Source organism: Asparagus officinalis, chromosome 5 (assembly GCF_001876935.1).
Source record: "Asparagus officinalis chromosome 5, Aspof.V1, whole genome shotgun sequence".
NCBI lineage: Eukaryota > Viridiplantae > Streptophyta > Magnoliopsida > Asparagales > Asparagaceae > Asparagus > Asparagus officinalis.
In genome coordinates, this window is record NC_033798.1 from 103294236 (window position 1) to 103308368 (window position 14133).

The 14133-nt window shown below is 41.7% G+C and overlaps 1 pseudogene; it reads left to right on the top strand.

The window, feature by feature from the left end:
* Nucleotides 4472-9137, top strand: LOC109840463 (annotated as a pseudogene).

Here is a 14133-nt window from a genome sequence, read left to right on the forward strand (position 1 = left end):
TGTAAAGGGATTATCTTCCTAAATAGGAAGATTGGTGTTTGGTTTTAAAATTGTTTTAATCTATTGCTATAAAAACCTACAGCTGGCTTCTTCTTCTTCCTTGAGCAAACGTTTGAAAAACCAGAGAGAGTATTTTCTGTTTCTGCTGAGAAAATTTTCAAATCAGTCCTGCTTTCTTCTCTGTGGTTTTGTGTGAGCTCACCTCCCAGCTTCAGAAATTTGTTCTCTTTGGCCATAGGAGCTTTGTAAGAGAGAGTTCTACATCTGTTATCTTGTGCTGTGTAGTTGAGATCTTGAGTAAGATCTACTGTGAGGGAGTGATCTGTTGAGATCAAACTGTGTAGTGAGAGAGATCGTGTGGGATCGCTGTGTAGACGAAGTTCCGGCTTCCAAAAGCGGCTGTGTAGTGATTTCTTCCTCGAGAGTAGGGAGCGGGGACGTAGGCCAGAGGGCCGAACCTCGTTAACACATCGCGCGTCAAGGATAACGATTCCTAACCCTCTCTTATTTACTTGTTTGCATCTATTTACTGTGAATTGTTTGTTGTGTGTTTTAATCTGCATATTAGAGCCTTTTGACCCTAATCACCCCCCTCTAGGGTCCAACACACAAATACTCCATGGCTCCGTCAGATGGCCGTCCACAGTACGAATGAGCGGACAGCGCCGAAACAGCCTGCACCCTCATAAATTCAGCTACCTCACTTGTCCCAAGCAGAAGGGAGGGCCGCCGGCGCTCAGTGAGTTGGCCATATCCACTCGAGTAATCTGAGAGCCGCTGTCACGCATAGCGAGGAGGGGCTTCCCATTCCTAAGTGACGTGATGTAAAACATGGCTCCTCGAATGACCGCTCCTGTTGCAGGTGAACAGTAGGATACTTCTGAACGACGTGTGGTCACATCCCCATAATTCAAGGAGCAGTCAAGCTGTCTCCCTCCACGTGGTCAAATCCCATGAATCAATGGATGGCCATGTCATCCTTGCCTGTTAAAACCCATCTTCAGCCAGCATGAAAAAGGGATTGGCTGTTGCATATTCTGCTGGCTAATCTCCCAAAGGTTGAACCTGGACCTTTGCCAAAGGCTCCCCTCATTAGAGGCAGAAGCTCGGCAGCAACTTCGATGGATCGTCCAAGGGAAGCAGACTCGGCACGAGCACGCGAGCGAGCGTCCCTATCGCCATCGAGGACCACGTTAAACAAGGAGGGCATTCCCTCCGCTTCTGTTGTAAACATTTGATTTATTAGTTGTTAATAAGCTCTTTATCAATACAAACGAAGTTGCCTGTTTTCGGAGATCAAACTTTACACGATACACAAGTCTTTGACAGTAATATTAACTTGTAAGTGATACTTGTTGCAATAATCAAACATTGACAATAACTCATGTCAAATAATGAAACTATCTTTGAATCGATTCATTATTCACATGTAAACATTATAATTGTCACACGTGTATCATCGCAGATGTGTATACAGTCTAAATAAATATTAACATTCCTTTGGGCCGATTAAATTATTTACACGAAAGGCATACACACAAACATCTCACATTCCTCATGAACAATCTACACAAGAGAGGTTAGCTTTGGCAACTTCTTCTTTCAATTAATCAATTGGAGTGAGAGACAACCTTAATTCCTTAGTGTCATAATATTTGAATTAAATAATTGATTAAAAACCAAATTAGATTTAAATTAAAAGGTTTTAATTTAAATAAACTAAATTTCAAAAAACTTAATTAGGGTCTCACAGCTTAATTAGGGGCCATAACTTAATTGAATAAATTAAGTATACCAAAGTGGACCATGAAAAGCTAGGCTTAACCATAGTGAACACGAAGTTCGCTTGACTTCGAACGCGAGGTTCGACTGTATTGAGTACAAGACTCACTTAAGCACGAACGCGAGGTTCGTTTGAGAACGAACGCGAGGTTCGTTTGAAAAATGAACGGGAGGTTGAACTGACTTGAGAACGAACGCGAGGTTCGTTAAAAAAGATGAACGCGAGGTTCGACTGAAGTACGAACGCGAGGTCGAACCTCGCGTTCGACTGAAGCACGAACGCGAGGTCGAACCTCGCGTTCGACTGAAGCACGAACGTGAGGTTCGACTGAAGCACGAACGCGAGGTTCGACTGAAGCACGAACGCGAGGTTCGACTGAAGCACGAACACGAGGTTCGACTGAAGCATGAACGCGAGGTTCGACTTAAATACTGAGCGCGAGGCTCACTTGAGAACGAACGCGAAGTTCGTTGAGCGCGAGGCTCACTTGAGAACGAACGCGAAGTTCGTTTGAACGCGAAGATCGGTTAAAATTGAACGAACGCGAGGTTCGTTTGAAGCGTACCGCTTCGCCAAAATTTGTGGTAACCACCTCATTAATATTCGCCACGTTTTCACGCACGAACCCTTAGGGTTTCAAACTGAAACCGCCGCCATTAAATCAAAAAACAGATCTAGAATCGAAAAAATGAGTTTTCTTGATCCAGATCCAAGAAAAAGAAACCGCCGAAAAAACCAAAAAATTCCAAAAAGTTACTGTTCACCAGCGATTTTTCAGTTACCGTTCATTCGAAAAATTTTCGTTACTGTTCATCCGAACAAAAACTTTACTGTTCATCCGAAAAAATTTCGCTACTGTTCATCCGAACAAAAAATTTGCTGTTCATCCGAAAAACAAAACTGAATCTTTAACCAGAGATTTAAGATTAGAAAACTCAATAAAACTTAAATCCCTAAGAATTAATCAAGGTGGCTCTGATACCACTTGATAGATCTAAACCAAAACTTGAGATCTAAAACCATATAGCCATGATTAATTCAAAGAGATTAACAAGAATCTAAAAGAGCGGAAGATTATACCTGAATCCATAGAAGAAATCTTGATTTGGGTTTTTGATGATCTTCTAACCTTAGGGTTCCTCTAAATCCGAATTTCTCTTTCTAGATGGGGGTGAAGAAAATTAGAGAATGTAACCCTAGGGTAGGGACCATAACCCCTTATTTATAGATGTTGTACATTTGTAATTTGGCCCCTTAACAAATTACAATTACAACCTGGTATCTGCACATATACCCACATGACTTATTTAAATATCTAATTAACCCAAATTAATTGATCACTTTAGTGGGTTATCCTGAAAGATAGTAATACACATTGATTAATCATTAATTGATCACTTTAGTGGGTTATCCTGAAAGATAGTAATACACATTGATTAATCATATGTGCCCACAATTAGATTTATTAGATTAAATCCAACAATAAAAGATAGTAATACACATTGATTAATCATATGTGCCCACAATTAGATTTATTAGATTAAATCCAACAATATTTGCCTAATTTTTTTTGAATAGAATGTATCAAAATCAAGTTCCAATTGAATAATTTCTTCTACTTTAGATTAAAAAATTAGGACAGTTTAACAATCAAAAAGTAATTGGAATGTGTAGTAAGTAAAAAAGAGATGTAAGTTGCCTTTGATTGGCAAGTGACGGCCTAACAAAAATAAGGCCATATTGGTCTAGCTGTTCAAGGTAGGGGGCAGACCGCAGACGTATTCTGATCTGATTTTGTGGCAATAATGACCTAAGAAAAGTAGGAGCAGTATTAGATCGGCTTTTCTCAAACACAAAAAAAATAAAAACTAGATCAAATTTCTAACTGTCCCAATTTAATACGTTGCCAAACAACCCGTTAGCTGCAAACTTTGTTTAGGTGATGGAAAATTATAAAGTGGGATAGTAATTGGTATTATATCTAATTTTGTTACGTACTATTTGGTTTCTATAGCAATGGATAATGTAAAATGTAGAATATTGGATGAGAAAATATAATATTAATTTATCTCATCTAATTCATTCACAATCAAAAAGTGAAATGAGTTAAAAAGCTTACTAGATACTTCATATTTTAAAAATAGAAGATACCTTGCATCTTTTTATTTATTCTTTACAGTCGCTTGTTACAAGCTTGCAGGAAAATTGAAAAAAGAAGAGGAAAAGAAAATTCATTTTCCACAGCACACATACTATATGTTTATTCAAATTTTAAAATGATTAAAAAAACTAGAATTTCCAGATACCAAAATCCATTTTTAAAATGGAAAAATTGTTCGAATGCCTAGTATTATGGTATTTGGCTTGACCATTGTTGTGACTAGAGCCTGGATCGATCGAGCTAGGCTAACCACATCCTATCGTGCTTTCCCTCACTCTCCTCTCCAAACAAAACCACCATCCCCTCTCGCTCACGTCCTCCAATTAAAACGAAAACACTCCACAATCCAACGGCCTATAAGTCTCCCCCTCACCTCCCACGGATCGACCCCTCATCCGACGCTCCATAAACAAACACGCTTCGCCAAATCAGCCCCCAACCCCACCCCTATAAAGTCCAAACCCACCTCCCCCCAAATCGGTCACCAACTCACGAAATCCCAAAGAGGAAGTCCTCGAAGAAATCAAAAGGATTCGCCAAAAATGCTGGGCCGAGGAAAGGGAGGAAAGGGGCTAGGCAAAGGGGGAGCCAAGCGTCACCGTAAAGTTCTTCGGGACAACATCTAGGGGATCACGAAGCCGACGATCCGACGGTTGGTGAGACAAGGAGAGGTGAAGAGGATAAGCGGCCTCATCTACGAGTGAGACACGTGGCGTCCTTAAGATCTTCCTCGAGAACGTCATCAGGGATGCCGTCACCTACACCGAGCACACCCGGAGGAAGACGGTTACTACTATGGATGTTGTTTATGTTGTGCGCAGCGGAAATTTCGGCAGCACCTCCGGTGCGCAAGGTACACAACAAGAGATTAGATCACAATGAAATTCTCGTTTCTCAAAGGAAACAAGAACCAAAAGCCAGATATCTCATCAAAGTGAGATATCAGCTCTTCCTCTCGTCAGCTCTAGGACTGCGCGTCGAGGGAACCTACAAGCTATTACAAATCACGACAAGAACACAAATTTTACGTGGTTCGGCAAACTGCCTACGTCCACGGGGCAAGGAGGGAGGAGATCTACTAATAGAGGGAGAGAATACAACTAGGGTTTACAATCACTCTCAATCTAAACCCTCTCAAAACAAACTCTCAAATCCCTCTTAATCTCTCTCTACAAAGAACAGCCGATTCTTTTGCACGAACTGTAGCCTCAAAAACAATTGCCAACCTCCTGCACGTGCACCTCAGCAACCAAGCCTCCTTTTTCACCTTGCAGCCTCCAAGTCTTTTCTTTTGCTGCGTCCTTTTTCTTTCTGCTGCAGCCGCTCCCAATGAAAAAACCCTCAACTTGCACACAAAACAAAAAAACCTAGGTGCCCTTTTATAGCAATCAAGCAATCGGGTTGTGTTCACGTGGGTCTGGCCCACTTCTTCTCTTCACGCGGAAACGAGGTTGCATTCTTGTTCACACATGTGGTGCCCCACATTTCTTTTCTTTGCTCCGCTAGCCCCCACGTTCACAATTCTCCACCTCGGTGAAGTTTTTCCAAAACTGAACCGACACCAACCAAATCAAACGCCTCACTTGTTGCGTCTAGTATGCCATGGCAATGGACTCATGACAACGGACTCTATCCACAACAAGTCGAGATCCAAACGGGAGTGCGAACACTCACCCAAAACAACAGTGTCTACTCACAAATCAAACTGAGCCTACACCGACTACACCAAATGCCTCACTTGCTGAGACCCAAATGGGAGTGCAAACACTCACCCCAAATGTTGATGTCACTCACCAAATCGATCTCACCCCCATCAACTAATCCAAACCGGCTGCATCTGAAAGACTGCCTACGTATCCTCTTGCCCAAGGAATCAAGCCGAACGTAGTTCACCAAAACGGCCTCCAAAGACCTCAATCCACTAGAAGTGTTCGCAACCCTTCTCCAACATCACGATCAAATCTACGGCTGATAGCACCTCCAATGGTCCCAAACTGAAATGATCCAAACATCTCCACCTGAGATGAACCAATGGCCATATCCAGACTACATCTATCAGCTGTACTCGAATCAATCAACCCATCATCCGCATCCAAATCCACACGATTCCCAATCTGTGTCATATCAGCTGGAATCCTAAATAATGTAGTATGATCTGGAGTTTCCACCCAATATAAAGTAGCATCACTCTCCACCCGCTGCGATGTCCTAAAGATCTGATCACCACTCTCCACCTGCTGAGAGTCAAACGTGACATACCTGTTCAGAACAAAGTCAGAAGCCAATACCTGATAATCAAACACGCCTCTGAATCCCAAATGTGCTATCCAATACCTGATAATCAAACACGCCTCTGAATCCCAAATGTGCTATCGGATCAAATCTCACATCCATGACGTGACTAAGTGCTGGGTAGCCAAACATCCGACGCAACCCAAAATCTGAAGCAGCTCCACCGGATCCAAAATCTCTACATGCAGCAGTTGGCAACCTATACATAAGATGGCCCAAACATGTCGTAGCCTGCACACCAATGCCAATGCTCAACATCAAACGCTGATCCTCCTCCATAAAGGAACAACTCCCTAAATCTGCCATCTCATCTTGTCGCCTTAAACTTTCCACACCAATGAAGTGTCTCCTATTTCCGTGAGCTCGGCACAAATGCAGATATAGGTCCCTATTGTACCTCCCTCTAATATCAGACTGAAGTACCTTCACCTTTCTGCTAATACACTTCCTCAATTTGTTGTGGGCTTCTAGGACTTCACACCAACGGGACTTGGTTGCAACCCACCAATACCTAGAGCAATCCCCAACTGCGGAAACCACATATCTATTACCTCCCAATAATGCTCCCTTGGAAGGCCCCCGAATGCCTGAACGCATACCCCTCAGAAGACCCCTCGAATGATGGATAGAAGTGCCAAACTCCACATCGGTCTTCTTGCTCATACCAATGGGTTCACAGGACTTCAAACTGCAGGTCAAAGCACTCCTCAATAACCTATACATGATATTACCAATCAAATAACCCAGCATCAAACAACGCCACAGTCTAGCCGAATCTGATGAAGTCGTCAGCTCCACAAATTGCTCCTTCTGACGCCCTTCATCACAATCATGGACCCCAATGTGATCTTCAAACGTGCATCCACCAAGGTCACTTTATAGCCAGATGCCACCAAAGCTCCTAGTGAAATGATGTTCTTCGACAACTGCGGAACGAACCTCACTTCTTTCAACTCCTGAATCACTCCGTCATACATCCGAATACAAACGGTACCAATATCACCAATAGAGTATGCGTGTCCATTACCCATGAGTACAACATCCTCTCTTTCCAACTTCTGAAAGCTGGAGAACCAATCCCTCCTAGGGCAAACGTGGTATGAAGCACCCGAATCCAACATCCACTCTATAGAGTTGGCAACACAAACTGACGGTAGTGCAGACAACGAATAGCCCAAAGAATCCGAATTTGAATTGTTACCACTAGTCTTGACAACATTCACCTCTGAAGCTTGTACAGCTTTCCCCTTATTCTTCTCGGCTCGATCTAACTTTGGGCATTCAGCTTTCCAATGTCCATCCTCTTTACAAAAGGCACACTGATTCCTACGAATCCCACAATGTGCACCTCTAGATTGCGACCTCCTGCTTCGGTTTGAACCACGACCATGAACTACTAATGCATCTCCCGATGCCTTCTCGGAGGACTCATCAACACTCTTCCTCAACTCATAATTCACTAACGCTGAGGTCACCTCCTTGTAACTAACAATAGTTCTTCCATTAATCATAGTTAGGACAAAAGTACCATAATCATCCTCAGTCAACGAACACAAAAGTAGCATCGCCTTGTCTTCATCCTCAACCATGATATCCACATTGGCCATGTCTGAAAGTAGCTTTATGAAGTTGTTAACATGCTCCTTAATGGAAACTCCCCTCTTCATCTTGAACTGGTAAAACCTCTTCTTCAAGTGAAGCCGATTCTCAATGCTCTTAGTAAGATACTTTTCATTGAGTGTTTCCCACATCTTCTTCGCCGACGTCTCGTTCATCACGTCATAAATAAGATCCGGCGTCAAGCATGACCGAATAAATCCACACGCCCTACTATTCATCTTCTTCCAAACCTTAGCTTCCATCTCGACGGGTTTCTCTTGTAAATCAAGAGTCTCCTCCAAATTCTGAGCGTCCAAGGCGTCCATCACCTGACACCTCCACAATCCGAAATTAATCTTGCCGTCGAACTTTGGAACATCAATCTTTATGTTATTGATGCTCAAACTATGTATCATCTTCGTAAGAGACGATCCCGATGTGATTGTTTCACCCATATTGTCGATCTAACCCTTCAAATAAGAATCCTTCAGGGAATCCTTCAAACAAGCTCCCAAGTCTAACCCGGAGCTCTGATACCACTTTTTGTGCGCAGCGGAAATTTCGGCAGCACCTCCGGTGCGCAAGGTGCACAACAAGAGATTAGATCATAATGAAATTCTCGTTTCTCAAAGGAAACAAGAACCAAAAGCCAGATATCTCATCAAAGTGAGATATCAGCTCTTCCTCTCGTCAGCTCTAGGACTGCGCGTCGAGGGAACCTACAAGCTATTACAAATCATGGCAAGAACACAAATTTTACGTGGTTCGGCAAACTGCTTACGTCCACGGGGCAAGGAGGGGGGAGATCTACTAATAGAGGGAGAGAATACAACTAGGGTTTACAATCACTTTCAATCTAAACCCTCTCAAAACAAACTCTCAAATCCCTCTTAATCTCTCTCTACAAAGAACAACCGATTCTTTTGCACGAACTGTAGCCTCAAAAACAATTGCCAACCTCCTGCACGTGCACCTCAGCAACCAAGCCTCCTTTTTCACCTTGCAGCCGCCAAGTCTTTTCTTTTGCTGCGTCCTTTTTCTTTCTGCTGCAGCCGCTCCCAATGAAAAACCCTCAACTTGCACACAAAACAAAAAACCCTAGGTGCCCTTTTATAGCAATCAAGCAATCGGGTTGTGTTCACGTGGGTCTGGCCCACTTCTTCTCTTCACGCGGAAATGAGGTTGCATTCTTGTTCACACATGTGGTGCTCCACATTTCTTTTCTTTGCTCCGCTGGCCCCCACGTTCACAGTTTACGCCCTCAAGCGGCAGGGCCGAACCCTCTTTGGATTTGGGGGTTGAGGGTTTTTTACTGCAAGAAGAATTTTGGTTAAAGCTTAGTAGTGTTGTTTTTAGTGCTTGGAATTAAAGCAGTTTGTTTAGACTTTAGTGATTAGCTATGGAATTTTACTGTGGTTGTTTGTGGCTATCAAATTGGGATGAGGATGAACGTGGAATTCAAGCAGTTTTTGTACAAACTTGTTTTGATTCATGGTTCAAAGCTGCAATGACTTTTGCATACCATCTGCAATCTTCAATGGAGATAATTAGTTACTGCTGTATTGTCCCCCCCCCCCCCCCCCCCCCCCCCCCCCCCGCCGCATCGTTGATTGTTGCTAATGGAGAGCATATCAAAATGTTGATTTTTGATCATCCAAAAGTAGGCTTAAAATATTAGATGATTATGTGGACCTAACACGGCACAGAAATGATAAGTTTTGGAGATCGCCGGGGTGTTTTTTGAATCCGGTAGTGATAAGTTTTGAATTAAACCGAGATAGTTTTTTGAATTCACAAAAAACAATTTTATTGATAAAATTTATATTTTGAAGTTATATGCCTCTTTCTTAATAAAATACAAAATAGATTTTTAATAGAACTAGAATTATAAAAAATATAAAGTATTAAATTCTAGAAAAATAAAATAGATTTTTAATAGAACTAGAATTACAAAAAATATATAAAGAATGAAATTCTAACTTGAGAGATGCCCTATGATTGAAGGAATCAGATGTGTTTTCTGATTAAGATAAGACTTAAATTTATTACATAAAATAAACTAAAGAACGATCATTTCTAAATTATGTCTAAAATGGGTGTTATTGATGGATTGTTTTTTTTTTTAGCTGAAAAACAGGGGCTAAGCCCTGCTCATATATTATAAAAGCACTGAACAAAGTTTACAAAAGGAAAAAAGGAAAAAAAAGTGGATATACGAGAGTATACCCATCCAAAAAAAAACAAAAGACCAAAAGATAGGCTTCACCATCCGAAAGCCTACCAGAGTTTTACCAGAACATCAAAACCAACTATTCTAACTACCCGACAAAAGCATAGTTATCAGAACATCAAAAAAACAGAGGCTAGAAAAAAACTTAGATAAGAGTCTTAACAACAACATTGATCTTGAGATCCAGAGGTGGTATCAATCCAGCTACTTCCTTCACTTACTGGAAGTTGTCTCCAACATCATCTTCACCTCTCTTTTTAGCAATTTCATCTAGCTTGAGTTTGATGGCTGCTTTGTGGATTCTTTTGGCCATCCGATCTTCCTCCGCACCTGTCCAAAGAAGGGTATATCTTGCTATATTAGCTGCAGTCTTATCAGGGTTAGGCATAATATCCCTAAAAACAAGTTGATTACGACAGATCCATATCCACCAGCAGCAGCAAGGAAGAAGCACTTTCCACACTTTCCTAACATCAGTTGAGATTCCTTGATAATCATTAAGGAGGATCAGCTCATCAAAGTGATGGAACCGAGGGACTGGGTTACTGCTAGGAAGCAGGGCAGCCCAAATTGATGACGCAAAAGGGCATTTAATGAAGAGATGGTCCATATCCTCCAGACAAGAAGAACAGAAAGGACATCGGGGATCACCAATCCATCCTTTTGAAACCAAGTTTGCCCTGGTGTTAAGCCTCTGTTTACTAGCAATCCAAAAGAAGACCTTAGTTTTAAGAGGGGTGGGGGATTTCCAGATGAAGTTGTATAAAGCAGATTTGATACCCCCAGAGGTCAGAGCCGTGTAAAAAGATTTTACAGTGAATATCCCAGAAGAATGTAGGGGCCACCACAATCTATCAGGAGCCAGGCTATCAAAGACAGAAAAGTTATCCAAGAGAGAATGAAGATAAAAAGTTCTCTGTCTTTCTTCTATCGTGATGCCTCTCCTGAGGGTAGCATGCCATTTCCACTCGTTATTGAGCATAAAGCCTTGAGAGCGGATGACACAGTCAGGGGAAAAAGCACGATAAAATGCTTGAGGAAATAAGCTAATAAGAGAATTTGCTCCGGTCCACTTATCAGTCCAAAATCTGCATGCTCGACCATCACCAATGTTCCATCTTACAAAACTAAAGAAAGCTTGATGGATGGAATGCAGGTTTTTGATGAATTTGGAAGCTTGAGGGGAAGGAGAGAGGGTAACAGGGTTAGCACCATTCTTGGAATAGAGGGAGAAGACCACCTTGCTTACTAGAGTCTCTCTGTCGAAGATTTTCCAGATCCATTTAGATAGGAGAGCAATGTTGAAGGATTCAAGGTGGATAACGCCCAATCCACCCTCCTTTTTCTGTCTGCAAACTGAACCCCATGAGACCAAATTCCTAACAGACGAAGATTGGTGACTGCCATTCCATAAGAAGTTTCTCCTTATCTTGTCTACTGCTTTGATGAGCCACCTTGGTAACTTGAAGAAAGAAGAGTAGTAAAGAGGAATGGTAGAAAGAACAGAGTTAAGGAGGGTCAATCTACCACCCAAAGATAGAGTTTTACTTTTCCAATGAGAAAGTTTTTTAGAGAAGGAATCTAGGAGAGGTTGCCAATCTCGCTTGGTAAGAGAACCAGACTTGAGAGGGAGACCTAAGTAGGAGAAGGGGAGGGACCCTAAAGAGCAGTTAAGAAGATTGGCAAGCTGGGAACCCTTGAAAGGGATTCTGCCGAGGTAGAACAGATTGGATTTGACATGATTGATTCTGAGCCCAGATACTTTAGCAAAGATAAGCAAGATGGTCTTTAAGGTGATCATATCCGAGGGAAGAGCTTTGGAGAAAATAATTGTGTCATCTGCAAATTGAAGAGATCTAATCTTATTCAGTTCTCCTCTAATATTAAGCTGAGAAAGATCACCTGCAGCGGTGTTGTTGAGAAGCATTCTGTTAAGCACATCCACAACCAAAAGAAAGAGCATTGGGGAGAGAGGATCTCCTTGTTTTAAACCCCTATGACAAGTGAAGAAATTTGTGGGAGAACCATTGACAAGGACAGCCGATTTGGAGGAGGATAAGATATGTTTAATGATGAGGCACCATTTAGAACTGAACCCTCTGGCTTCTAGAAGGGATAAGAGGAAGTTCCAATTAACACAATCGAAGGCCTTAAAAAAATCATTACCAACATTGCTTTAAACCCCTATACTGTACTTGTTTTAAACCCCTATACTGTACTTGTTTGAAACATCATTACCAACATCCCTTATTTTGGACGTCCTGAAAACTGCTGTTAAGATGAAGAAACCGCAAATAATGTCTGTATGAGTGGCTTCTCATAATTTTCTTTTTTCTTTGTTAATAATTTCCAGTTATTGCTGTTATCATCATCATCATGATGATATCTTTTTCTCTTTAAAAATTTATTCCAGCATTAGCATTCCCAGAAGGCCTTTCATTTGAGTTGCCTCATACCATATATGTGGCTCTTTGTAGTTTTGTAATCATTTTCTTTATAATTTGGTACTCTTCCTCTTATGGGAACTGGCAAATTAATTTAGCAATATAAAGTAGTCATTACAGTACTTAACATGGTACATGCTAATCGATAACTGCTAATGAAGGTACATCATCCATCATTTATCTATTCAAAATGCACCTCTTTGCACATACTACGTAGATGCCTATCAATTATCATCAAACTTCACACCCTATGCTCGAGAAACCCTAATCAAGGCTAACACATTCACCTCGTACGTACAATACACATTACATGCTTACAAGTTAAGTACTTAATGAAATGCCCATGTGCGCACACACACAGTCATCCGCTGTTGCAGGCTTGCAGCATGCATGTGGTGAAGGGTTGTACCAATTTGTTGTTGATATTCTATGATGAGAGTCTGTATTCATACTATCAACAACTGTATCGCCCCTCTCACTATTTCCACTATCAACCAGTTCTTTTCTCGCGCCAACTTTGTTGTCTGCCTGTACTCCATAACTCAACGCCTTCCTTGGTATTGAAAAGCAGGAGCGTACCAACACGAGCTCAAGAACAATTAGAATCACCAAAGCCTTATCCTTTGTCCTCCTGTACCTACAAAACATATACCTTGTCAATAATACCATGTTCTTGTAAGTAAAAACTCGGTATGTGGCATGATTATTACTGTTGAAGGGAAACTCTATATGGTTTTTGTTGCGCGCAGCGGAAATTTCGGCAGCACTTCGGCAGCACAACAAGAGAGTCAGATCGTAATAAGAATTCTCGTCTCACCAAGGAAACAAGAATCTGAAGCGAATATCTCAACAAAGTGAGATATCGGCTCTTCCTCTCATCAGTTCTAGGACTGACCTGCCGAGGGATCCTAAAAAGCTATTACAAATCACACAAAAGCGATACAACCAATTTTATGTGGTTCGACAAATTGCTTACGTCCACGGGGCAAGGAGGGGGGAGATCTACTAAAAGGTCATGTTAAAATCCCCGAAGACTATCCACGGGAGAGAGAAAGAATTTCTGAGTCTCTGGAGTTCCCACCAGCAAACTTCCTTGTCGGAGGGATCACAAGGAGCATAAACTGTTGTAACTACAAAAGACCAGTTGGATGGCTTGTGAGTGAGAAAAGCTGTAACAGAGAAGATATCTGAAGAAGAGGATGAACATGAGAAGAGGTCCTCATTCCATCCCAAGAGGACACCACCCCTAGATTCTGAGGCCTCTAGAGAGATCCAAGAAGAAATAGAGCCCCCACCCAGAGATTTCAAAAGGTTAGGTCTAGAAGAGTTTAGCTTAGTTTCCTGCAGACCCACAATGTCCACCTTAGCCATCTTAATGCAATCCCTAACCAGACGACGCTTAGCAGGGTTATTAATACCTCTCACATTCCATGAACCAAAAATCATTGAATCCTGATAAAAAAAAGGGGGGAGACAACTGGGGAAGAAAGGAGACACTAACTCTAGGAATTATTCCCTAGATGTTCCATAGAGAGAATGCCTTCTAGATCGGAAGGATCGATCGGTTCCTTTATACCACAATTGATGGAAATATCCCTCAGTTTATCTAAATTCAAAGCATTGA